At 43.5% G+C, this 27,295-nt stretch overlaps 1 pseudogene; it reads left to right on the forward strand.

Moving 5' to 3' along the window:
- The first annotated feature begins 997 nt into the window (after positions 1-997).
- On the forward strand, positions 998-22,211 carry LOC132207013 (histone H2B 1/2-like; annotated as a pseudogene).
- Positions 22,212-27,295: the final 5,084 nt, after the last annotated feature.

Raw genomic sequence — 27,295 nt, forward strand, 5'->3', positions numbered from 1 at the left:
GACCTCACACTTTCCCACATTGTACTCCATCGACAACTTCTTTGCCCACTCTCCTCACCTGTCCAATTCATACTGCAGCCTCAGCACCTCAATACTACCTGTCACTCTACCTCTTGTTGTATCATCTGCAAACGTAGTCAGAATGCAAACAGTTCCTTCATCCAGATCATTAATGTATAAAGCATGCCTTTTATCCCCACTCTCTGCTTTCTGCCAGGCAGCCAGTCTCCTATCCATGCTAGCACCATGGGCCCTTATGTTACTCAGCAGCCTCCTGTGCATTGAAAAAGCACATGGATGAGTAAATGAATAGGAAGTGTTTCGTGGGATATGTACCAAATGCTCGTAAATGGAACTAGATTAATCTAGGTCATCTGCTCTCCATGGACGAGGTGGACCCAAGCGTCTGTTAACATTCTGTACATCTCTCGGACTGTATGACGGGGACTGATTTATGTGAGAATAATCATCATTCATACTGCCTAAACAGACAGGGACAGATCGAGAACCGCACTCCCATTTCCACAATGCAGAGAATGACAGATATTCGGCAAATTGTCCCTCAATAAACCCGAATGTCTTAACAATACAATACTCCCCACAGCTTAATAAGGAAATCTCAGCTAGTGATGAAACAAGGTAACATTTTACTCACAAAAGATCACTGAGCGGAATAAAACACCTTGTCACAATTAAACTCTCGCAGGTACTGTGTTCAAAATATTACTGAATGACAACCAGTTCAACTGCAAGGGAGCCAGGAATTTGATCCGTGTACAAAATTTCGGTTTGTGTTTCACATTTCGTTGCAGATCCGAACAGATCCACTTTGTGTTTCACACTAACCAATCACAGAAAGGCTAATCTCATGGTCTGACATTCTTGTAAACTACCCAATCAGGAACAAGGATTTCCCTCATCCCTCATTAGCATTGCTGACGCGGTAAGGCTATAAAAAGCGAGCTCCGAGCCCGTTTTCGCTTATTTTGTGTCTGAAAGTGTCTGTCACGATGCCGGATGAGAAGAAAGCGCAGGCAACTTCCAAGAAGGGCGCCAAGAAAATCATCAAGAAGGCGCCGGGGAAAGGCGGCAAGACAAAGAAACGATCCAGGAAAGAAAGTTACGCCATCTACATCTATAAAGTGATGAAGCAGGTTCACCCCGACACCGGCATCTCCTCCAAGGCGATGAGCATCATGAACTCGTTCGTCAAGGATATTTTCGAGCGTATCGCGGGGGAGGCTTCCCGCCTGGCCCATTACAAACAAGCGCAGCACCATCAGCTCCCGGGAGATCCAGACCGCGGTGCGGCTGCTGCTGCCCGGGGAGCTGGCCAAGCACGCCGTGTCGGAGGGTACAAAGGCGGTGACCAAGTACACCAGCTCCAAGTGAGACACCACATTGTGATGAAAAAAACACATCCAAAACCCAAAGGCTCTTTTAAGAGCCACCCACAACCTCACTGAAACAGCTGAACCGTTTTAACTTGGATAGCCGATGCTGGAAAATCTGAAAGGACAAGGTGTGGAGCTGGATGAACACAGCAAACCAAACAGCATCAGGGGAGCAGATAAGTTGACGTTTCGGGGCGAGACCCTTCTTTTCAAATGAAGTTTTAGCTTTACAATTGATTCTGGGTCTGGATAATGAATGTCGCTAAGCCTTGTTTTTAATTCTAAAAAATAATTTTGTGTGATCCCAGACCCTCTGCCCTTTATTGTCGGTTGCGTATTTCCCAGTATCGTTTCCCCGCCTGTATAAAGAGCATATTTATCGACACCGAGTCACTTTTCAGCAAATTCTATATTTTCCAGTTATTCTTTTAACCCTTGATCAGGGCAGAAGTTACAGTGCCCCGTGCGGTATGAAACACGAGTTTCACTCCCGAAAAGAAAAGTAACTGTTCTAGTCCCACGAGTAGATTTTGAAATTTATTTGTCCTTTTTTAATTAAATTTTCAAAACGCCACTGAGACTTCGTCTGATTTTTGTAGAACACTGTAAATGAGGCTCTCAACTGTCCATAAGAGGCTTTCAAAATGAACTGAGATCAAGCTAGTATAACTGCTGGATTGCCATATCAGGTGTGAAACTGGCTGAAGTCTGATCAACGACAATCGGGACGGCAACTTTGAACTGAAGTTTCACCGCTCTCACCCGCAGCAACGTTATGTGAGTTTTTAAGAAATATTTCAGGGTGCACTTGCAATATGAAAATGAACCGGAAGGCAAAGTACCGGGCTAATGGTAAGATTCTTAGCAGTGTAGATGAGCAGAGAGATCTCGGTGTCCATGTACACATCCTTGAAAGTTGCCACCCAGGTTGACAGGGCTGTTAAGAAGGCATACACTGTTTTAGAGATAATGGGAACTGCAGATGCTGGAGATTCCAAGATGATAAAATGTGAGGCTGGATGAACACAGCAGGCCAAGCAGCATCTCGGGAGCACAAAAGCTGACGTTTCGGGCCTAGACCCTTCATCAGAGAGACCGTACACTGTTTTAGCTTTTATTAATAGAGGGATCGAGTTCCGGAACCAAGAGGTTATGGTGAAGCTGTACAAAACTCTGGTGCGGCCGCACTTGGAGTATTGGGCACAGTTCTGGTCACCGCATTATACCAAGGATGTGGAATCTTTGGAAAGGGTGCAGAGGAGATTTACTAGGATGTTGCCTGGTATGGACGGAAGGTCTTACGAGGAAAGGCTGAGGGACTTGAGGCTGTTTTCATCAGAGAAGAAGGCTGAGAGGGGATTTAATTGAAACATACAAAATAATCAGAGGGTTAGATAGAGTGGATAGCCTTTTTACTAGGATGGTGACAGCAAGCACGAGGGGGCATAGCTTTAAATTGAGGGGTGACAGGTACAGGACAGATGTCAGAGATAGTTTCTTTACTCAGAGTAGTAAGGGAATGGAATGCTTTGCCTGCAACGGTAGTAGATTCGCCAACTTTAGGTACATTTAAGTCGTCTTTGGACAAGCATATGGACGTACATGGAATAGTGTAGGTGAGATGGGCTTCAGATCAGTATGACAGGTTGGCACAACATCGAGGGCCGAATGGCCTGCACTGTGCTGTTGTATGTTCTAATTAAATTCGGTGAAAAATTAAATTATTCATTCCTCTTTGTAACACTTAGTTTTGTTTTCCTATTTCATACACGTTGTAGGGTTTTGTCCCTGTGGGGAACGACCCCTAACTCTCACCCGTGGTAACCAAAACGAATGACCCTGTATTTGAGACATATGAACAGAAGTATCGTGCGATTTGTGTTTTGTTTCAATTTCCAAATCTCTACGTGAATTTATTTTCAGAATGCAGTCTGTGGGGCTCCCCGTTGTCGGTTCGAGTCTTTCAAAATGAAGCGAGATTAACAGGGAAGTCTGATCTCGCACAACAAATCACAAAATTTTCGGAAGACGCTGATGCTCTGAGTGAGAAAGAGAGACGTTATGTCAAGGATCAATTTGTAATTGAAAGGAAATTAAATCATAAGCATTCATGTAAAATGTCTTCCTCATGTTGCCCATGTTGGTGGGCTTTTCAAATCAGAAAGAAAACGGTTGATGATTTGGCGCCAGTATTTTCCTACGGTTTCCACGCAGAGGAATTTTGTTTTATTTTCAAATCACGCCGTGGTTTTGCAGAAAGCTTATAAATTAGGCTTTCTACTGTCGGTGGGAAAATTTCAAAGTGAACCCCGATGAAAGCAGAACAGCTGCCGGACTGGCATCACAAAAGTAGAAATATTGATCTTGTGCAAGAGGGAGCGAGATTGTAAAATATTGTTTAAAGCAGTATTGCGGTCAACGAGAAAGAAACAGCTGTGTGATACTTTTATCAATGGATCCGGGTGCAGATGTGAAATAAAATGCATCTGTGCAGAGAGTAACGTTCGGCGGGCTCTTTTTCTGCCATCTGTTTATTCATAAGGATCAGGGTAAAAAAACAAAATCATAAACACAGAGATAGTGGGAACTGCAGATACTGGAGAATCCAAGATAACGAAATGTGAGGGTGGATGAACACAGGAGGCCAAGCAGCATCTGAGGAGCACAAAAGCTGACATTTCGGGCCTAGACCCTTGAGAGAGGGGGATGGGGTGAGGGTTGTGGAATAAAGAGGGAAAGAGGGGGAAGGTGGATCCAAGATGGAGAGTAAAGAAGATAGGTGGGGAGGTAGGGAGGGGATAGGTCAGTCCAGGGAAGACAGACAGGTCAAGGAGGTGGGATGAGGTTAGTCGGTAGATGGCGGTGCGGCTTGGGGTGGGAGGAAGGGATGGGTGAGAGGAAGAACAGGTTGGGGAGGCAGAGACAGGTTGGACTGGTTGTTTTGAGATGCAGTGGGTGGAGGGGAAGAGCTGGGCTGGTTGTGTGGTGCAGTGGGGAGAAGGGGACGAACTGGGCTGGTTTAAGGATGGAGTGGGGGAAGGGGAGATTTTGAAACTGGTGAAGTCCACATTGATACCATATGGCTGCAGGGTTCCCAGGCAGAATATGAGTTGCTGTTTCTGCAACCTTCGGGTGGCATCATTGTGACACTGCAGGAGGCCCATGATGGACATGTCATCTAAAGAATGGGAGGGGGAGTGGAAATGGTTTGCCACTGGGAGGTGCAGTTGTTTGTTGCGAACTGAGCAGAGGTGTTCTGCAAAGCGGTCCCCAAGCCTCCGCTTGATTTCCCCAATGTAGAGGAAGCCACACCGGGTACAGTGGATGCAGTATACCACATTGGCAGATGTGCAGGTGAACCTCTGCTTAATGTGGAATGTCATCTTGGGGCCTGGGATAGGGGTGAGGGAGGAGGTGTGGGGGCAAGTGTGGCATTTCCTGCGGGTGCAGGGGAAGTGGCTGGGTGTGGTAGGGTTGGAGGGTAGTGTGGAGCGAACAAGGGAGTCATGGAGAGAGTGGTCTCTCCGGAAAGCAGACAGGGGTGGGGATGGAAAAATGTCTTGGGTGGTGCGGTCGGATTGTAGATGGCGGAAGTGTCGGAGGATGATGCGTTGTATCCGGAGGTTGGTGGGATGGTGTGAGAGAATGAGGGGGATCCTTTGGGGCGGTTGTGGTGGGGGTGGGGTGTGAGGGATGTGTGGTGGGAAATGCGGGAGACGCGGTCAAGCGCGTTCTCGATCACTGTGGCGGGAACGTTGCGGTCCTTGAAGAACTTGGACATCTGGGATGTGCGGGAGTGGAATGTCTTATTGTGGGAGCACATGCGGTGGAGGCAGAGGAATTGGGAATGGGGATGGAGTTTTTGAAGGAAGGTGGCTGGGAGGAGGTGTATTTGAGGTAGCTGCGGGGGTCTGTGGGCTTGAAATGGACATCAGATACAAGCTGGTTGCCTCAGATGGAGACTGAGAGGTCCAGGAAGGGGAGGGATGTGCTGGAGATGGCCCAGGTGAACTGAAGGTTGGGGTGGAAGGTGTTGAAGTGGATGAACTGTTCAAGCTCCTCTGGGGAGCAAGAGGCGGCGCCGATACAGTCAAAGTACCGGAGGAAGAGGTGGGGTTTGGGGCCTGTGTAGGTGCGGAAGAGGGACTGTTCCACATGACCTTGAGTTCACCTCGGCCATTTCCAGCACATCCCTCACCTTCCTGGATCTCTGTCTCCATCTCAGGCAACCAGCTTGTAACTGATGTCCATTTCAAGCCCACCGACTCCCACAGCTACCTAGAATACACCTCCTCCCACCCACCCTCCTGCAAAAATTCCATTCCCTATTCTCAATTCCTCCGCCTCCGCCGCATCTGCTCCCACGATAAGACATTCCACTCCCGCACATCCCAGATGTCCAAGTTCTTCAAGGACCGCAACGTTCCCCCCACAGTGATAGAGAACGCCCTTGACCGCGTCTCCCACAACACATCCCTCACACCCCACCCCCGCCACAACCGCCCCAAGAGGAGCCCCCTCATTCTCACACACCACCCCACCAACTCCGGATACAACGCATCATCCTCCGACACTTCCGCCATCTACAATCCGTCCCCACCCCTGTCTGCTTTCCGGAGAGACCACTCTCTCCGTGACTCCCTTGTTCGCTCCACACTGCCCTCCAACCCCATCACACCCGGCACCTTCCCCTGCAACCGCAGGAAATGCTACACTTGTCCCCACACCTCCTCCCTCACCCCCATCCCAGGCCCCAAGATGACATTCCACATTAAGCAGAGGTTCACCTGCACATCTGCCAATGTGGTATACTGCATCCACTGTACCCGGTGCGGCTTTCTCTACATTGGGGAAACCAAGCGGAGGCTTGGGGACCGCTTTGCAGAACACCTCCGCTCAGTTCGCAACAAACAACTGCACCTCCCAGTCGCAAACCATTTCCACTCCCCCTCCCATTCTCTTGATGACATGTCCATCATGGGCCTCCTGCACTGCCACAATGATGCCACCCGAAGGTTGCAGGAACAGCAACTCATATTCCGCCTGGGAACCCTGCAGCCTTATGGTATCAATGTGGACTTCACCAGTTTCAAAATCTCCCCTTCCCCCACTGCATCCCTAAACCAGCCCAGTTCATCCCCTCCCCCCACTGCACCACACAACCAGCCCAGCTCTTCCCCCGAAACCCACTGCATCCCAAAACCAGTCCAACCTGTCTCTGCCTCCCCAACCGGTTCTTCCTCTCACCCATCCCTTCCTCCCACCCCAAGCTGCACCCCCAGCTACCTACTAACCTCATCCCACCTCCTTGACCTGTCCGTCTTCCCTGGACTGACCTATCCCCTCCCTACCTCCCCACCTACACCCTCTCCACCTATCTTCTTTACTCTCCATCTTCGTTCCGCCTCCCCCTCTCTCCCTATTTATTCCAGTTCCCTCCCCCCATCCCCCTCTCTGATGAAGGGTCTAGGCCCGAAACGTCAGCTTTTGTGCTCCTGAGATGCTGCTTGGCCTGCTGTGTTCATCCAGCCTCACATTTTATTATCTTGGAATCTCCAGCATCTGCAGTTCCCATTATCTCTGATAACAAAGTGTGGGGCTGGATAAACACAGCAGGCCAAGCAGCATCTTAGGAGCACAAAAGGAGACATTTCGGGCCGAGAGCCTTTATCCAAACATATCACTTTCCACAGCCATGTCACATTCCACAATGACTGCCTCTGGCTCACACTCACCCCACGTGGATTCCAACTCAAGTTTCATTCCTCATGTTTTGAATCCTCCCAGGATCATAGATACCTCCATAATGTTCAACATTCCACGGACAGTTGCTCTCACCACATCCTGAGATCCAACCTCAGTGCCATGTGGCGGCACATGCATACTCTCAACCTCTCACTCCAACAGCATCGTAACACACTGGCTCAGGGCTGCACCACTCCGCAGTTCCACTTCATCATCCAGCTCATTCGTCGCGTTAAGAGGGACTTTTTTTCTTTTCCTTTCAGGCGATAAGGCCCACAAGATGCACCAACTCAAAAATACCCATGGCTCTCTGGAACCTGCCTCTCCTTCCCTTCCCTCTGATTCTATATCCTCCCCCAAACTCCCCATCTCCTGTCGGGTATTCACCATCCCTCGTAACCTTCTGCTCTCCGATGCTGAACACTCTGTACTCAACAAAGGCCTCAGCTTTGTCTCTCTGCGTCCAGTAGAAGGAACATTGTGGTCATTCACCTGAATACCAGTGATTTGTTCATTGCCCCTTTCCTTTAGACTCGAAGAAAGGAATGCCACATCAATCTATTCCCTCAACATTATTCACAAAATTATGTTACTATGCACTCAGAAAAGCTGATGTCAGCTTGAAGAACAGCCCTTGATACAATTTCTGTCAGTTAGACTCTGCACTGTTGGAGTTACAATACCTTTTGCTTTTACATTACACAATCCATTGCACAACACAAATGCATGCAGCAATAACTGACAGGTACAGGTTGATAACTGCACTCCTATGTTCTTAAAGCAGAAACTGACAGGCTTGGGCTGATAACTAAATTCACAGATTCACAAAGCAGCAGCTGGCATGTACAGATTGATAACTATACTTAGATATTCACAGAGCAGAAACAGAGAGAGAAAGATTGATATCTGTATTCTTATTCATGTGTGGAAACATTACATGTACAGATTTCTAACTCCACTCATTAACACAGCAGAAACTGACAAGGAGAAATTACTTTATATTTCTATACCAGGACTGGCAAATCGAAATTGCTCAGCACATTCACAGCACACTCACTGGCTGATAGGGAAAGATTGATAAATGCCCTGAAATAGTCATGTAACAGAGACTACCAGTTACAGATTTATAACTGCACACTCAGACACACAGAGCTGAAAAGACTGGGACTGACCGGTAAATGGGCTCAGACGTTCATGTGGTAGTTACTGACAGAACTTTTGATAACAAATCTATCATATCCACACAGCAAAAACTGACAGAATCAGATTAATAATAAAACTCCCAGTTTCATATTTGTTTAAACTGACAGGTACAGTTTGATAACTATCAGATTTTCACAGCAGAATCTGACAATAACTGATCGATTACTAAACTCAGATTGACAAGCAAATACAAAACAGGTATAGAAGTGACAACTACACTCATGCATTGACCACCAGCAACTGATGTGTAGGTGCACAACTACACTCATTCACATGGCAGTAACAGAGAGCTACAGCTTAATAACTACAGTCACCCACCTGCATTACAGTAACTGTCAGGGGCAGGTTGATAACACTCACACATTGATGTGACAGAAACTGACATGTACTGATAATAACTAAACCCATCTATGGATACAGCAGAAACTGACAGAGACTGATAATTGCACTTCCATTATCATTGCAGAAACTGAGATTTATAACTGCACCCTCTCATTCACATGGCAAAAACTGAGTGTACAGATTTGATAACCATAGGCACACATTTGCTTTGCAATATGTGACAGGGATGGGATAATCCTTCCTACAAAATGTTATAAGAAAGCAAGAGAACAATGTCATTTGTTCAAATTATCAACACAGCTTCCCACAAAATCCCGATATCCTGAAAATCTACAAAAATCTGATCGGGTCCTGGCAAACCAAGCTGGCTTGTTCTTGTTCAGACGTTTTGCCACCATGTCCATCATCATCCTGTACTGTCAGTTAATGCACTGCAATGAGACAGTGTAGTTATCACCCTGTCCCCGTCAGTTTGTCAGACTTGACAATGTAAGTGTTGTTATTCATTGATGCCTCTCAGTTTCTGTAACCTGAATGTGAAAGTGCTGTTATCGTTCCATACTATTCACTATCTGCTGTGTCAAAATGTGAGTTCATTCTCTGTTTCTGCTATGTCAATATGACAGCTTAGTTATCAATCTGTACGTCAGTTTCTGTGAAATGAATTTGTGAGTGCAGTTTTCAACATGTAACAATGAGGTTCTGCTCTGTGAATCCTTGACTGTCGTCATAAATCTATACCTGTCAGTTTATGCTATGAGAAACTAGGACTGTTATCATCAACCCGTTCCTGTCAGTTTCTGGTAAGTGGCTACCTGAGTATAGATCTCATTCTCTTCCTGTCAGTTTCTACTTAGTGAACGTGTTTCTGAAATTATCAGTCTATCCATTTCACTGCTTTGCAACAGCATTGATTGGATATCAATCTGTATCTGTCAGTTTCAGTTCTGAGAGTCTGAAAGCATAGTTATTAAGGTTTGCAATTCAAACAGATCAGGTACTCAACTACAACAGCAATCATCCCAAGAACCACAAAGAGAGCTGCATCAAAACCCTGTTCAAGTCAGCCATAACACACTGTCACACCCGGAGCTGTGTAAAGCCAAGGAAGAACACTGATACAGTGTTGTCAGAAGTGATGGAAAAGCGTCACTTCCAATAACTACAAAACAGATGACAACAGAAAGACACAACACAGATACTAGTCACCCTGCCATGCATTAATGGTATGCCAGAAATGACTACTAGATTACACCGCCCAGTAGGAATCATGATCGCACCCACAAACCAACAGCTACTGATGGGAATAAAGGATCCACCAACAAAGACCGACAGAACCAATATTAGTTACAAGATACAATATTTATAAGAAGTTATAAGTTATTTACTAGACTATGAAAGGATCGCCATAAACATTACATAGGGTAAACCTGTTGCAAACTAGACATCAGCATTCATAATCACCATCCAGCTACCAAGGGACATGACCAACTATCATTCATCTCAATACACATGGGCAAAGAGTGACATCAATTTGAATGGGACAACGTAGCCATCCTAGGACAAGCCAACCAAAGGCACTCACCAGAATTCCTGGAGGCTGGCACTCAAACTGAAACTCCATTAATAAACATGTCAAGCAGGATGTCATATACTAAGATACTAATCCAGAAGAGATGCCACCCACCCCAGCAAACCGAGGCACATAAACAGCAAGTAGGACAGAACACCACTGCTTCACTGATGATGTCACATAGGATGATGACAAAACATCTGTGAAGAAACTTACAAGCTTGGCAAGCAAGTCAGCAAAAGCATAGTTATTAATCTGACCCTGACAGTAACTGCAATGCAAATGTGACGGCAATTGTCAATTTGTATCTGTCAGTTTCTGCAATTTTGAATGTTACTGTTATCAATCTCTGTCAGTTTCTACTTGGTGACCGTGTGAGTACAGTTATCAATAAGGACCAGCCAGGTTCTTCTCTGTGAATATCAGAGTAGTTATCAAAATGTACCTGGCAGTTTATGCCATGTGAAACTGGGAAGGCTGGCTCCAGTATCTGCAATTCTTGCTCTCTCCAAGGTGATTTTCAATCTATTCCTGTCAGTTTCTTCGATATGGAAATGTGCACATACAGCAACTTTTCTCCATAAGTTTCTTCTCTGTCAATTTGCAAGTAAACCTATCAATATGTACCTATGAGAATCTACTTTGTGAGTATTTGAGTACAATTATCAAGCTGTGCCTGACAGTATTTTTTAAATCTGTGGATATATGTGAGTGCAGTTATAAATCTGTACCTATCACTTTATGCTCTGTGTAATTGTGAGTGTTATCATCAATATATCCCTGCCAGTTTCTGATAATGTGGATATGAGAGTGTAGTTATCATTCAATTGCTGTCAGTTTGCTGTGTGAATATGAGCGTGGTTATTAATGTGTGCATGCCAGTTTTGACTGTGGGAATATTTTCATCAATCTTTACCTGTCAATTTATGCAAACTCAATATGTGAGTTTCATCATTAATCTTTTTTGGTCTGTTTCAGTAAATATGAATCTGAGGGGTTAGGTATCAATCCATACTTGTTACTTTCTACTTCTAAAAGTGGTTTAATGGTCAGCAATCAATTATTTTATGGGTTGACATGTGATTCATAACGTGATAGATGTTATTAGAGTCATTTTATGTAGATTTCCTTCAACTTCTGAGTGCATACTTTGGACAATGATGTCTACCCACCTTCAAAAATGGTGTAAATGTCAATGGGCTATGAATGGTGAAACTGATTGGAACTGGGCATTTTGAATGGAGAGAAAAGAAAAATAAAATTGCCTTTTACTGTCTCACTGTTGGTTTAAATATATCTGTTGGAAATTAAGCTCAGTGTGTGACTGACTCAATCTGCTCTGTGACTGTGGAAAGGATGCTCTCTGCTCTGACAGTGGGAACATACCTGCTGTTTCTTAGGATGAGCTGGTCACACTTGGCTTTGATCTGAAGCAATGTTACATTGTCCTGGTCCTTCCAGTGTTTGTCTGTAGGAAGACAGAACAGATAGCTCCTGTAAACCAACATCAGTTGGGTTTGACAATATTTCACTGATCAATGCAACATGTTGTTAATAGTCATTTGGATATTTTACTTAACACCAGGGATTCGAGCAGAACTATGGGTCTGATTCCAGTCTTGCCCTGAGCTACTTCTTGTCTGATCATTTTTAAAGGCTTCAACACCATTTGAGTGAGGTCCAATAAGTACAAATCTGTCTGTGCATATGAGTTCAGTTATTGATCTCTTCATGTCAATTCCTACTTGATGAATATGAGAGCGTTGTTGTCAAATTTGGTAAATTATTTATGTATTACACAGCAGAGACTGACAAGGACAGAATGATACAGATCTCTAGACCAACTCAAACGATCCAGCACAGAAGGCATCCATTTGGCTCATCATGTCCATGCTGATCCAAACAACACCAGACAGCCATCACCATCCCATTTTCCTGCACACATCCCATAGCCCTGCAGCTTACAGAACTTACGGGGGAGGTTCAGGTATGCTCTTAAAAGAGTTTAGAGTCTCTGCCTCCACCACCAACTCAGGCATGGTATTGGAGACACACACCTTCTTGTAAAAATGATTTTCCTCCCATCACCTCTAATCCTTCTGCCACTTCACTTTAATCTATGACCGATGGTTTTTTTAAATTCCCGACCAAGGGAAACATGTTCCTCCTATCTACTCTCTCTCTCCCCCTCCCAATTTCATACACCTCAATCGTGGCACTGCTCAGTTAATGCTGTTCCAAGGAATACAACTCCAACATATCCAATCACACCTCGTAGCTGCAGCTCTCCAACCCTGGCAACATTCTTGTAAAACTTCTCCACACTCTCTCCCCAGCAATAACATCCCTCCTGTAATATGATGTCCAGAACAGCACACAATACCCCAGTTCCAGCCTCACCAGGGTCTTATGCAGTTTCATCATTATCGCCCTACTTTTGTGTTCCAAACCTCTGCCAAAGTAGGACAGCATTATATACACCTTTTTAACAACCTTATCTATCTGTACTGCTACCTTCATATTCCAGTGCACTTGCACACCAAGATGACTTGCTTCATCCACCACACCCACTGCCCCGCCACCTCTTGTCTTCCTATTTATTGTTTCACCTCCAGAAATGCATTACCTCACACTTATCAACGTTGAACTCCATGTGCCACTTACCTGCCCACGCCACAAAACCACTGATATCATTTCAGAGTTGATCGCTATCCTCTACACTACCCAAAACATGGTTATTTTTTGTGTTGTCTGCAAATTTCCAAATTGTGTCCCTCATGCTCAAGTCCAATTGTTAATGAATAAAACAAACAGAGATCCCAATAGCAAGCAGTGTGGAACACCACTTGAAACAGCTTTCCATTCATAAGGGCAGTCATTGACCATTACCATTTGATTCCTGTTGCTAAGCCAACTTTGGTTCCAATTTAAACACATTGCTCTGTATCCCATGTGCTTTTCTATTTTTGATTAGTCTGCCATGTGGTACTAAGTCAAATGACTCACTAAAATCCATGTCGTCAACACCCATTACAATGCCCTCACACATTCACGTGGCATTTACTGACAGGGACAGATTGCTAAATACAATTGCGTCTTCACACAGCAATCAGTGTCTGTTCCTGCTGTATAGATTTGTGAGCTTTGTTATTAACCTGTTTATGTTAATGTATGAACACACAACATGAATATTTGAGTGCTGTTATCAATCTGTACCTGTCTTTTTCTGCTGTGAGAGTCTAAGAATTCATCCTTATCAGTTTCTGCGATGTGAATATCCAAGCATTGCTATTAATTTGTAACTGTCAGTTTCCTCTGCATGAATATGTGAATGTAGTTATCCATTTCGACCTGTCCTTCTTGACTATATGGATATACAAACATGATCAAACTGTTCCTATCAATATCCGCAGTGTGAATGTTTAAGTGCATTTATAAACCTTTTCCAGTCAGTTTCTATGTTGTGAGAATGGAAATATAATTATTAATCTCAGTGTCAGATTCTGTTCTGTGACTATGAGTATAGTTATCAAACTGTACCTGTCAGTTTATGTCATGTGAAACTGGGCATGTTATACAAATCTCTTTGTATCAGCTTTGGCTTTATGAACATGAGAGTGTAGTTATATAGTCATAGAGTGATACAGATGGAAAACAGACCCTTTTGTTCCAACAGTCCATGCTGACCACAGGTATCAATTTCATTCTTTTCCTTTTAACATCTACTCGTTGCATTTGAATGAGATTTCTAACATGCTGCCAATCGAAATTAAAGGCAGGTACTGGTCTGAGTCACACTGTCCTGTTGTATATGTCTACTTATCTTTCCAGCTCTGCATGTATGATCTGATAGCCTTTAGGAGGTGGGAATAATGTATGACAAATTTTCTTATGTTAAGTAAGTGTGGACATGCTTCTGCAATAGTCAGTCTCTCAACAAGATTGAGAGTGTGGTTAAAGTTAGTTTTCATCAACATCAGGCTAGCAGTCAGCACGGGATCCATTCAGTCTCTGGTATTATGTGCAAAGTGCTCCTCATTCATTGTCATTGTCTTTCACAGTACATGAGCTTCATGTTATGTTCAACATGTACATTGCAGGAACTGCTGGAGTTTTATTTTTTGCTCTGGATTAGTCAGTTTCTCATTTGAATGTGTATTTCAAATCTATCCCTTCTGTAACAAGATCATGATGAGTGTTTCTTCAATCTATTTCCAGTAATCTCTGGTTTTCTGTCTCTATGTGGGTCTGTTCATGTCACTGTTTGATTTCCTTTTTGGTCCATTTGACAACAACATTTTTATTCAGTACGTTTGTATGAGATTGTGCTGTTTTTTAATTTGTACTTTCTCCAAAAAAAATTGATATATGAGTTACACGTCCAAGTCTAAGACATGATGAGATATCTGGAGGCATTTTTCATCTGGATTTCAATTTACCTCTTGGGCTGTTTCAGTAGAGTCCATCGTGGATCATGCAATAGCTTCAATATTTTCTAACGTAGAGAACAAGACTAATTTGCTTTCGACCAAGCTGATACCACATACTTAATCTAAAAGGAATGCACTCACGTACTGGGATTGAAGTTCTTCACTCTCACCCTGTCCTGTTAACGGTTAATGAAAAGCGAGCTCTCTCAAGCATGTGAACTTTGACAGTAAAGATATTTTGGTGTTTTAGCACGGAGATCTACTGACCTGGCAGCATCTCTGTGCTTTGTCAATTATTGTGTGCACATTGTGTATTGGCACCATCTCACTGCACTCTTTGTTGTGTCAGAAAATCAGTTTCCTCAATTCCTTACTTACATGAATAAGGAGAATACCTGGTGCAGCCTATTTGATCTTCTCTGTTACTTGTTTCTTCCATTCACTTGTCCAATTTGTGTGTTTAGGAATTACTTCTCTACCCGTCAGAATGTGCTATTCAATGGGGCTGCAGGCTTCATTCTGTTGTTCTTAAAAATTAGACAGACCATCAACACAGACCAGCGTGATTATTTTGTAAAGAACTTGGAAACTAAAATTTAACACTCAGGACTAGGGCTGTTTTCTGATGCGCAAATTCTCAGAATTCATATGAGAGTTTTTTGAAAAGAGATCTTGTGATGAAACAAGATAGCGAGCCACTCTGGATGGATCCTGTTTCAAACTTCCTGCATTGTGTTACTGAGCAGTTTAAATGTTTCCTGGAAATTGGAGAACCATTTACCACAGTGGGACGGAGAGAGTTTTCAAGTCATGTCTCCTGCAGTGAATGGGAAAGTGCCTAAGTTCTTCAGTTGTTTGTGCCTGTCGTATTCACAGGCAAGTGAAATTGCAGGGCATTGCAATAGTATGAGTGTTGGCTTTTCTTCAGAGTTGAGGAGGGAAAAGCAATGGACCTTTGCAACTGCTATACTGCAGAGTCTAATCAGCAGTGGTGATATCAAGGGACATCTTCAAGATGATGAGAGTATTGTTCCATCTTGCAGAATGATATAGATTTTGGAATACTGAAGTCAAGGTATTAATTTAATATGTTATTGCCAGAGGGAAACTGCCATGAACAAATCAACTGCATTGCAGCTGACTGACCACAATATTCCTTGTGCAGGAAAGAAAATTGGCTCATTTACTTCTATTTTATTTTGCGGGTCAGACATTACCCTCTCTGTGTGGGGAGGAAGAAGACAGAACTTTTGTCTTCTGTCACGCAGTGGAAAAAACTGAAACAGTCAAACTAAAGTTCCTTATTTAAGAAAATGGCATCTGGTTTTCTAGTATATATGATGTAATACTTCAAAGGGAGTGTCACGAGGAACACAGGGCTATTTGAATAACATTTGAGCTAATTTGAAAAACAAAGTCCATGATTATAAAGTCCCCTTGCTTAGGACAGAATAAAAGAAAAATCTGTTCCTGCTCGGTGACAAAATCGATAACTATCCAGCGATAAAGGTAGGGATGGTAGTCGGATGGAAATTGATGGAAATTGAATGCTGGCTGAATGGATGTAGAATTGTTGCCTGGTTGTTTCTAACCAGTACAGACTCAGTGAGACACAGGACTGTTTTCTGTGTCGCAGATGTCTATGACGAATATGTGAGAGTGATAATCTTTTTGTGTCTATCGTTTTCTGTTAGCTGGAGTTTAAATGGAAGTTCACAGCTGTTAGTCCTTGCATCATATCTGTAGTTATGGCGTTTGCGCTTTGAACTAATTCTCAGTCAGTACCTATGTCTGTCAGTCCATCCACATGGAGACAAAGCAGAGTTAATATTATGGGACCTGTGACTCTTCTTCAGAACACTCATTTCTCTTCACAGATGCTGCCAGACTTGCTGAGGTTTTGCAGCAACTTCTACTTTTGTTTCTGATTTCTATCCTCTGCAATTCCTTGGATTTTCTATTTGCCAGGCTTTGGCACAGAAAGTGTGCTCGGAATTCACATCATTTATTTGTTGTGTTTATGTATGAGATTAATATTTATCAAAGGAGCAATTCTGTCCCGATCAGTTATTGGTCAACTAAACTTAAGTATCATTCATCATTTATTTCATTGACTCATGACTGTTAGTGACTGCAGTATTTTCTGCATCTGTTAAACATTGACCTCTCCCAAGGTTGCTGAAACAACATAACAGAGTGATCATCCAGATTGCAACTTGAAAGATATCCTGAATAAACATAGGTTTAATTCAATTCCGGACTGAATTCAGTTTCTAAAACTGAGAGAGACTGATTGATAAAGACATTAAAAATCCACACAGCCATCCATCCCTGTCTGTTTCTGCAATGTCAGTATGTGAGTTTAGTCATCGATCTGTTCATGTTAGTTTCTGCCATGTGAATGTTTGAGTGCAGTTATCAATTTGTACCTGTTGGTTTCGATGACATAAATAGGTGAATGTAATGAGCAATCTGTATCTGTCACTTTCTGCTGTGTGAATATTTAAACATAGGCATCAGTTTGCACCTGTCAGTTTCTTCCATGTGAAAGTAGTTGTCAATCTCTGCCTGTCAGTTCAGCTTTTGTCAATATGAGAGTGTAGTTATCAAGATTTACCTGTCAGTTTCTGCAAAGGGAATGTGAGAGCATATTTGACAATCCATGTAGGTCAGTTGCTGCTTTTCAATGTATGTAATTATCAATTTTTACCCATCCAATTCTGATTTGTAAAAAAAAATCTAAGATAGTTATCAAACTGTACCTGTCAGTTTTTGGTAGATGGAACTGGTATAGAACATAGAACATAGAACATAGAACAGTACAGCACAGAACAGGCCCTTCAGCCCACAATGTTGTGCCGACCATTGATCCTCATGTATGCACCCTCAAATTTCTGTGACCATATACATGTCCAGCAGTCTCTTAAATGACCCCAATGACCTTGCTTCCACAACTGCTGCTGGCAATGCATTCCATGCTCTCACAACTCTCTGCGTAAAGAACCTGCCTCTGACATCCCCTCTATACTTTCCACCAACCAGCTTAAAACTATGACCCCTCGTGCTAGCCATTTCTGCCCTGGGAAATAGTCTCTGGCTATCAACTCTATCTATGCCTCTCATTATCTTGTATACCTCAATTAGGTCCCCTCTCCTCCTCCTTTTCTCCAATGAAAAGAGACCGAGCTCAGTCAACCTCTCTTCATAAGATAAGCCCTCCAGTCCAGGCAGCATCCTGGTAAACCTCCTCTGAACCCTCTCCAAAGCATCCACATCTTTCCTATAATAGGGCGCCCAGAACTGGACGCAGTATTCCAAGTGCGGTCTAACCAAAGTTTTATAGAGCTGCAACAAGATCTCACGACTCTTAAACTCAATCCCCCTGTTAATGAAAGCCAAAACACCATATGCTTTCTTAACAACCCTGTCCACTTGGGTGGCCATTTTAAGGGATCTATGTATCTGCACACCAAGATCCCTCTGTTCCTCCACGCTGCCAAGAATCCTATCCTTAATCCTGTACTCAGCTTTCAAATTCGACCTTCCAAAATGCATCACCTCACATTTATCCAGGTTGAACTCCATCTGCCACCTCTCAGCCCATCTCTGCATCCTGTCAATGTCCCGCTGCAGCCTACAACAGCCCTCTACACTGTCAACGACACCTCCGACCTTTGTGTCGTCTGCAAACTTGCTGACCCATCCTTCAATCCCCTCATCCAAGTCATGAATAAAAATTACAAACAGTAGAGGCCCAAGGACAGAGCCCTGTGGAACGCCACTCACCACTGATCACTATCATCATGGTTCCAGTCAGTTTCTGCTATGTGCTGGCTTGAGCATATTTACTAATCTGTCACTTTCAGTTTCTCCTGTATATCTGACAGTGGAGTTACTGATCTCTACCCGTTTCTGCTTTATGAATGCGTGAAAGCATTTATCATTCTCTCCCCATCAGTTTAAGTTATGTGACTGAATGCATTTATCAATCTGTCCCTGTCAGTGTCTGTAATGAGAATATTCAAACGTGTTTGTGCAATTATTATTCTATCCCTGATAGTTTCTGCTCTGTGAATATGTGCTTCAGTTATCAAAAAATACCTGTCAGTTTCTACTTAGGGAATGTGTGAGCACTGTTTTTCATTTGTATCTGTCAGCTTTGGTTTTGTGAATAATTGCCTGCAGTAATTAATCTGTACCTGTCAGAGCTGTCATGTGAAGATGTGAATGTGATCATTAATCTGTCCCTCTCAGTTTCTGCTTAGTAATATGTGAGTTTATTCATCAATCTGAACCCATCACTTCCTGCCTCGTGAATGCGGGACTGTATTATGAATATGTCTAAGGTTCCTGAGTATATTTGTAGGTTGGGTCGTGGTTACTGTGGTTGGTTCGCTTGCCGAGCTGGTTCATTCATTTGCAGATGTTTCATGACCCTGCTGGGTAATATCATCGTAAGCTGCACTGATGATGTTACCCAGCAGTGTAATGAAATGTTTGCAAACTAACAAACCAGCTTAGCAAGCAAGCCAACCATAGTGTTACGAAAATGTACCTGTCAAATTCATCTGTGAATATCCAAGTGTCGCTATCAATCTCTCAATGTTTATGCTTTTTCCTTCTATGATGTGTGCATACATTTCTCAATTTCTCCCAGTTTTTTGTGGTCTGAATGTGTGTCCAATTATAATTCCATCCCTATCATTTTCTGATATGCGAATATGAGAGTGTACTTCTCACTATGTGCATGTCAGTTTCCTCCCTATGGCTGTGAAAGTGTATTTACCCACTTGTCCCAGTCAGATCCTGCTCTGTAAATCTGAGTGACGAGTTATTAACCTTTTCCTGTCACTATCTGATTAGTGAATGTGTGAATGCATTTGTCATTCTCTCCCTGTCAAGTTTCTGCTGTGTGAATGTGCAAGTGAAGTTCTCAACCTGTGACTGTCAGTTTCAGTCAAATATTCTACTTTTCGAAGTTGCGGATTTTCTTTGATGTTCAAGTATCTGCTCCTCAACACAAATCAGATTTTACTTGTTGCCAAACGTGTAAAGTGTTCTAAGTAAAACTGTTAGAGCTTTTAGCATTGAATGTCTCTGGCAGAGTGCCTGAGGGCTGAGGATATTCCACAATATTCAGGCTGTGGTACAGTTGAAATTTTATTCTGGGATTGGTCACTGGTCTGAATGTGTTTAGAGTTTAATATTCATTTTCTTTGCACGTTCACTGTATGAAACATTCTTACTTGTAGTCATCAACCTTGGTTATCTGCTCGAATCTGTTTTTTTTTATCCTGTACCTTATTTCATTTCCTTCTGGCCCATTTAATAACAAACTTTATATTCAGTAGTTGTGTATCAGATAGGTTCTGCTTTTCAGCGTACAGTTCTGTGCACACAAATTCAATGACCTAGGGTTCAATCTGATACTTGTTCCGATATGCAATTCTTCCAGTTTGTACAAAAGGATTTGATGCTTTAATTGCCTCTCCAAGTCAAGGAGATGGTGAGACATTTGGAGGTGCAATAAATATCCTCTTCAATTTATTTCTTGGAACAGGTCATGAGAATTCTGTTACAAAATTCAACAGATTTTTTTCTGATGGAGTGAACAAGTGATATTGAGTTTATGACCACAGCAATTACCATGGATTTAAATGCATGGGAATTGGATTCCTCCGCTCATATTCTGTTCTGTTTGTCTCTTACCATGAAAAGCTCGCTCTGTGATCTGAAAGCCATGAGGAGAAATCATTTTGAATGTTACACGTTCTGAGGCTTGCACTATATACGATTTTCATGGCTGTTACATGTTGTAGCACGTGTCGGGATTGTGTATGTATTTGCAACTCATTGTAAATCCCTGCCTGTGTGCGCCGAGAGTGTTGTTTGAGTTCTTGACAGCAAGAGAGTGAGAGAGCAAAAAAAAACACGTGCACTCAGTAAGCACTCTGTGTCAGGCTTTCGCACGGGATCCGTGCATTTAAAGGTCACGTTATTTGATTGTTTTGCTTCTGCCTGGGACATGTGTCGGTCAAACGATCAATACTGTCTTGCTCAGTTCCTGATGTGAATGTTTCCACCCATATCTGTACTCATTATCCACCTCACATATGGTTGGTGTAACTATGCAATGGCATGAACTAATTATTCACCTTAACAAGATGCACGAAGCATTCCTTTAGTGATACAGGAAAGCCTCCGGAGACTAATGAATATCTCTACATGAAGCTTTTTGCCCAATGCTTTTAGTGATCTTTGTATTTTATTATGTGCATATATTTCCTTGATTTCATCATAATTATCTGAAGAATCTTTATCTAAAAGTATTTCTTAATACCATGAATAATTTCAAAGAAATAACGAATTGCTTCATATGTTTTTTTTTCTGCAGTTTTTACGAAATTCTAGGCTGACTGTCATCTGGGATCATTCACGTCACTTTCCCTAACTAACTCTGTTCACCTAAAGGGACAACTTCCTTTCATTAATGAGATTGGAATTAATCATAACTGTAATTGAATGAACGTGTTTGATCCTCTGGTACTTATGTGAGCCATAATCCCATTAGTTCATCTGTTTGTTATTGCAGGAGTTTACCGTCCCCTTCAATGTTTGTTCGAAATCTTCAAACAGTCTCGCACAAACCTTCTTGCAGTTGTTTATGCAAATGCTCCCTTTTGTGTCAGAATAACATCTTCGCTTCTGGATCATATTTGTGGGAAATCCTGAATGAGGTTACGAGAAGTGTGGGCATGACGAAAAGTAAACTGAGCCTTTGTGTGCAGCTGTTTGACAGCACTGTCATCCACATGTTGCATTATTTTGCTGATGATTGAGAATAAATTGAGGTCATAATTGGTCAGGACAATTTGTCTGCCGATTGCGTGATAGGTCATCTTTCTATGAAATGTGAGTGTTGCAAGTGTTTAAAAATGTACTGGAAAACATTGACTGTTGGTGTGGCGACCTTGGGGCACATTGTTCCAATACAGTTTGTCGGATGCTGCCAGGTGCCATGGCATTTGCAGTATCCAGAACATTCAGTCTTGTCATTGCGTGAAATAATTTGAATTGCGTGTAAGTTAAGATCTGTGATGCCTCCTCAGGATGAGCGCAAGAAGATCATCCAGACTGATGCTATGAATGGTTTCATCTGCTCCTTCACCTTTTGTTCATAACATCTTGTAGTAACTCCATGTATCCTGATGAGAAACTAAAGCTCATCTTGATTCATTTGCATTCGAAGGTGCCTATTTTTCCCAAACAAAAGGACCCATCACTGAGTGGGAAGTATGGAGAATGTTATAGACATCAGTGGTGAGATAATGCTGGATCTTGACCAGCAAAACCATTGTTGTGTTGGTGAAATGCAAACAAAAATCTATATGATGTAAACTTTATTCTCAGCTAATCCCTTTCTCAAATGACAGATTCTGATGTTGGTTCCTGGAAAGCCTCCATTGTTGGAGGACGAGAAGCCATATCCAATTGAAGCAGCACAGGCTTTTGCGATGACTGTGGAAACCACTGCTTATGCCTTGCTTCAAGCGTTGTCAAGGAATGATATCGACTATGCAACACCGATTGCGAGGTGGCTAACGATGCAACAGAACTATGGTGGTGGATTTCACTCGACGCAGGTAAATGCTTGAGATCACAACAGCAGGCATTCAGATATTTCCATTGATCATGTTACTAACTGGTGGTTGTTGCAGTTTGCAATCAAACTGGACACTGCGTTTTCATCTGCAGGTTTGGTGCATTGGCACAAATTCCAGTTCTTCAATGGTGTTAATCCTTTATTAAATTCTTACATGCACTTTGTCTGTGCATCACTTTTCCTTTTGGCATTGTCCTTGAAAACTATCTGTTTCTGTAAACCTTCACTTACTTGTCGTAGGATCATTGAGGGACAGCATAATAGAGTGCTGTGGCAATGGAACAGACCCTTCAGCGAATTATATGTGCCCTCACAAGATGCAAGTCCCGAACTATTCTCATCACATTTCCCAGCACTCGACCCAGAGCCTTGTATGCCTTGGCATCGCAAATGCCCAATCAAAGACTTGTTAAATGTTATCATGGTTTCTGCCTCTACCACCCACACAGTCGGTGCGTTCCACATTCTCACCACAGTTTGGGTGCAAAAACAAGTAAGCTTCCTCAAGAGATAGTAGGAACTTGCCAATGCTGGAGAATCTGAGAGAACAAGGTGTAGAACTGGATGAACACAGCGGGCCGAGCAGCATCAGAGAAGCAAGAAAGCTGACGTTTCGGGTCGACGCCCTTCTTCAAAAATGGGGGAGGAGAAGGGGATTCTGAAAAAAATAGGGAGAAGTGGGGAGGCAGATAGAAGATTGGTAAAGGAGAAGTTAGGTGAACTGTCCTGTGCTGTCCACTCACTGTCCCCTGCTCCAGAATCATAGAAGAAGAGAATTCTCCAGAATTAGACCATAAGGCCATGAGACATAGGAGTGGAGGTAAGGCCATTCGGCCCATCAAGTCCACTCCGCCATTTAAATCATGGCTGATGGGCATTTCAACACCACTTCCCTGCACTCTCCGCGTAGCCCTTGATTCCTTTTGAGATCAAGAATTTGTCGATCTCTGCCTTGAAGGCGTCCAACATCCCGGCCTGCACTGCACTCTGCGGCAATGAAATCCATAAGCCCACCACTTTCTGCCTGAAGAAATGTCGTCTGATTTCAGTTTTAAATTGACCCCCTCGAATTTTAAGGGTGTGCCCACGGGTCCTCGTCTCCCCTCCTAACGGAAACAACCTCCTAGCGTCCACCTCTTCTAAACCATACATTATCTTGTAAGTTTTTATTAGTTCTCCCCTCAACCTTCTAAACTGTAGTGAGTACAATCCCAGGATCCTTAGCCATTCATCATAAGTTAAGCCTACCATTCCAGGGATCATCCGTGTGAATTGAACAAGCACTTCATTCCATTGTGTCTGTAACCACTGAAGCCACACTAAGTTCACATTCGGCTCATGTTTTAGCGATAGGCCCGTTGCCTTGAATGTTATTTCATTTTAAGTGCTGTACCAACCCTTTTTCTTTAATGTGAAAAGATTATCCACCACCTCAACTAAAGTCCCAGACAATGAATTCCAAACACCCAGCACCTTCTGGGTGTCTTTTCTTTCCTGAATTTCCTTCTGAGCCTTTTAGCTTAAATGTATGTATTTCTTCCCCCCTGCCCCCCGACCTCCCACCCCATGAATGGTCGTTCTACTTACCTCGCCTAGACCCATCAGAATGCAGACCATTTTTTCAGGACCTTCTTCAACCTTCTCTCTTCGGAAGAAAACAAGCCAACCTTATCCAGATAAAACAGTGATGCTGCCTGGCCTGCAGTGTTCCTCCAGCTCCACGCTGTGTTATCTCAGACTCCAGCATTGACAGTTCTTGTTATCTCAAACTTCCAGACTCTCCATCGAGTTAAAATGCTTCACCCCCTCAGAACATCCTGATGAATGTCCTCCACACATGCTCAAATGTAATCACCTCTTTTCTATAATGAAGAGACCATTAGAACATAGAACATTACAGCGCAGTACAGGCCGTTCGGCCCTCGATGTTGTGCCGACCTGTCATACCGATCTGAAGCCCATCTAACCTACACTATTCCATGTACGTCCATGTGCTTATCCAATGACGACTTAAATGTACCGAAAGTTGGCGAATCTACTGCCGTTGCAGGCAAAGCGTTCCATTCCCTGACTACTCTCTGAGTAAAGAAACGGCCTCTGACATCTGTCCTATATCTTTCACCCCTCAATTTAAAGCTATTCTTTCACCCCTCAATTTAAAGCGAGAGCAGAACTGCACTCAGTCCTTCAGCTGGGGCCTAACCAAACTCCTGCACAGCTCTTCAGCCATTTGCTTTCCTAACTGTCCCTTTAAGCTGCCATTCCATGTTCAGCAATCTGTGCACAAGCACCCCAAGATCACACCATTGCTCTGACCTTCCGAGTGTCCTGGCATCCGTTGAAAGATTCCTTGCCATGTTAGTTCTTCCAAATTGCATTACCATACACTTATCAGTGTTAACACTCCATCTACCACTGACCTGCCCATTTGACCAATGTATAACTTTGGATTGAACTTGCTGTATTTTCCTGGACCCCACGAGCTTTTACCTTCTTTGCCAGGCTCCCATGTGAGACCCTGTCCAAGTCTTTGCTGAAATCTGTTTTCACTGCATCAATTCCCATCTACACACTCCGTCACCTCTTTGAAAGGATCATCTAGGTTTGTGAGGCATGACCTCCCTCTGACAAAGCTATGCTGACCGTTGCTGATCAAACCCCGCTTCTTTCAAAGGAAATTAAGCCTGCAGCTCAGAATATTCTCCAATATTTTTCTATCTACTGATGTGATACTCACCAGTCTGTGTAATACTCTGCTTTATGTTTGTCATGCATTTTGATAAGTGGAACTATGTTACTTGTTCTCCAGGTAATTCTTCTGATTTTAAATTCATCGGAATACCTTACATGTCCCCAGTCTCTGTTAATTCTGCTCAGGAATTGTGTGCCGAAATGCTCCTTCTCACGTGTAAAAGGTGATGTGAATTTCTCGTTTAACACCCAACAATTGCTGTCCAGTTCAAACCATACATTTGCCTCTTCATTCCTCATGAGACCTGGTTTTCCCTGGATTTTCTCTTTCGCTCTGAGACACTTGTAGAAGATTTTGAGATTCTCCCTGATCCTAATCCTGGTCACCAGCGTTCTGTTGCCCTCTATTTGTTCTCTTAATTGCTATGACAAGATCCCCCTGCACACTATACATCATCATCATGGTGGTTTCTCGCAGATGTGGATGATAGTCTCCCACTCTCAGGCTGAATCTACGGGTGGCTGTACAGACCGATGCAGCTACCGTAGGCTCTGTTGCACTCGGGGCAGAAGGCGGTCGTGGGAAGGGGGTTGTTGATGTAGCTGCATGGCTTCCGCTGCCTCCAAATCAAGCCTCGAGGTGTTGATGCCTTCCCAGGTGCTTCTCGGGCATCGGACCGTCTTCGGCCGGTGATTCTCGGTGTCTGCAGGAATGTTGCACCTCACCGTTGAGGCCTTGAGTTTATCACCGAGTGCATCCTCTGCACATCTGGGTCTCGCCTGCTGTTTTGAAGCTGGGATTAGAACATGCGGAGAGTCTCGTGTCAGTCATACAGATGAAGTGTCCAGCCCATTGTAGCTGATCGAGGATGGTCAGTGCCTCGGTGCTGGGGATGTTGGCCTGGTTGACGTTAGTGTGTCTACAGGGACTCTGTTGATTTATTCCCTTGACAAATGTTATACACCTCCCTTTTCCTTCTTATCTGGTCCAAGAACAAAAAAAAATGACAGCACAGGAACAGGCCCTTCGGCCCTCGAATCCTACGCCAATCGAGATCCTCTGTCTAAACCTGTCGTCTGTTTTGTCAGGGTCTTTGCTCCCTGCCCATCCATGTACCTGTCCAGGTACATCTTAAAAGATCCTATCGTGTCTGCGTCTACAACCTCTGCTGGCAACGCGTTCCAGGCACCCACCACCCTCTTCCGAAAGAACTTCCCTTGCATATCTCCTTGAAACTTTCCTCCTCTCGGTTTGAACTCATGACCCCTTGTAATTGAGTCAATAACTCTGGGGGAAAAAGCTTCTTGCTATCCACCTTGTCTGTATCCCTCATGATTTTGTAGCCCTCAATCAGGTTCCCCCCTCAATCTCCGTCTTTCTCATGAAAATAATCCTAATCTACTCAACCTCTCTTCATAGCTAGCACCCTCCATACCAGGCAACATCCTGGTTAACCTCCTCTGCACCCTCTCCAAAGCATCCACATCCTTTTGGTAATGAGGCGGCCAGAACTGTACGTAGTACTCCAAGTGTGGCCGAGCCAAAGTCTTATACAACTGCAAAATGACCTGCCAACACTTGTACTTGATACCCCGTCCGATGAAGGAAAGCATACCAAATGCCTTCTTAACCACTCTGTTGACCTGCATTGCCAACTTCATGGAACAATGGACCTTAACACCCAGATCTCCCTGAACATCAATTTTCAGGGAGAGGGGGAAGGCAGACTGAAGATGGACAGAGGGGAAGATAGGTGCAGAGGAGACAGGCGAGCAATAAGGAAGGAGAGGATCAAATATGAAGGAAGGCTAGCTAGTCATATTAGAAATCACAGTGAAAGCTTCTTTCAATACATAAGAAACATACATGAGGCAAAAGTAGACACTGGGCCGCTCCAAATTGACGCTGGAAGGCTAGTGATGGAAGATAAGGAAACAGCTGAAGGACTTAATAAGTACTTTGCGTCAGTCTTCACAGTGAAAGACATGAGTAGTATGCCAACACTTAGGGAGAGTCGGGGGCAAAGTTGAGTATGGTAGGCATGACAAAAGAGAAAGTGCGAGAAAAGCGAAAAGGTCTAAAAATTGCTAAATCTCCTGGCCCCGATGGGCTACATCGTAGAGTTGTGAGGAAGGTGGCTGAGGAAATAGCAGAGGCTTTGGATGTGATCTTTCAGAAGTCCCAGATGATTAGAAAATTGCTGTTGTAACCCCCTTGTTGAAGAAAGGATCAGGGCAAAGGATGGAAAATTAC

Source organism: Stegostoma tigrinum, chromosome 44, assembly GCF_030684315.1.
Source record: "Stegostoma tigrinum isolate sSteTig4 chromosome 44, sSteTig4.hap1, whole genome shotgun sequence".
In the NCBI taxonomy this organism is placed as follows: Eukaryota; Metazoa; Chordata; class Chondrichthyes; order Orectolobiformes; family Stegostomatidae; genus Stegostoma; species Stegostoma tigrinum.